Source organism: Acyrthosiphon pisum, chromosome A2, assembly GCF_005508785.2.
Source record: "Acyrthosiphon pisum isolate AL4f chromosome A2, pea_aphid_22Mar2018_4r6ur, whole genome shotgun sequence".
NCBI lineage: Eukaryota > Metazoa > Arthropoda > Insecta > Hemiptera > Aphididae > Acyrthosiphon > Acyrthosiphon pisum.
In genome coordinates, this window is record NC_042495.1 from 13,842,874 (window position 1) to 13,843,969 (window position 1,096).

At 32.9% G+C, this 1,096-nt stretch overlaps 1 protein-coding gene across 1 annotated transcript in view; it reads left to right on the forward strand.

The window, feature by feature from the left end:
* LOC107882255 overlaps window positions 1–1,096 on the forward strand; it is a 27,116-nt gene that overhangs the window by 24,365 nt on the left and 1,655 nt on the right. The window lies entirely within an intron of this gene.

Genomic DNA, 1,096 nt, shown 5'->3' on the forward strand with positions numbered 1-1,096 from the left:
TTGTACAAAAACCCATCTTTATTTTTCAACAAGTTATAAGGGTAGTCGAATTCGACAATTGTTCCAGCATCCATAACAAGCACCCTGTCAGAATCCATAACTGTGTTCAAACGGTGAGCGATCGTTAACACTGTACACGATCGAAATTTATTTCTAATCGTATTTTGAATCAATGCATCGGTCCTGAAAACAAAACAAAAATCCAATGCACACAGCTTTACGAATATAACGAGAACATTATTGCGATCGATTTTATATGATTTGTATCAATAGTTACTGTGAATCGACATTGGCAGTAGCTTCATCCAACACGAGAATCTTATTACTACGCACTATTGCTCTAGCCAAACACACTAATTGCCTTTGACCAACGCTGAAATTTGACCCGCCTTCAGACATTTTTGAGTTCAGACCGTCGGGCAAATCCTCTACGACGGTTTTAAGTTGCACCTTAAACAGTAATAAATCCACAAAACGTTACGAAACTTGTCTTACTACTGCGTAATAATAATCACGCAAACATAAAAAAAACTGTTTTTTGAAAATATTATAAACGAGAAAATATACTTCTTCTAAAGCATTCCAAAGAGCATGATCTGAGTATTCGTCTAAAGGATCTAGGTTTTTTCGCATTGATCCCGAAAATAAAACTGGTTCTTGAGGAATTATAGAAATTTTGGAACGTAAATCATGTAATCCTAATTCATGTATTTCTATACCGTCGATGGTGATATTTCCCTCATTGAGAGCGAGTCTAAATAACGCTCCTATTATTGACGATTTACCTGCACCAGTTCTACCAACAATTCCTACCTAAATTAAAAGACAATTGCATTGTACCAAGGTTCAAAGCTATTAAAATAATATTGATAATAGTATGTATTGGTTAATATTACTTTTTCCATTGGCTGTATTAGAATATTGAGATTTTTTAAAACATGATCCCCATCTAAGCTATAACGTAGATAAAAATTCTCAAACACAATTTGACCTTTATCTGGCCATTCTCTTGGTGGTTTTTTATCTAAAACAAGAATAAAGAAATATTTACTTTAAAATAATGTATATTATACATTAAATAGATACCTTATAAGTA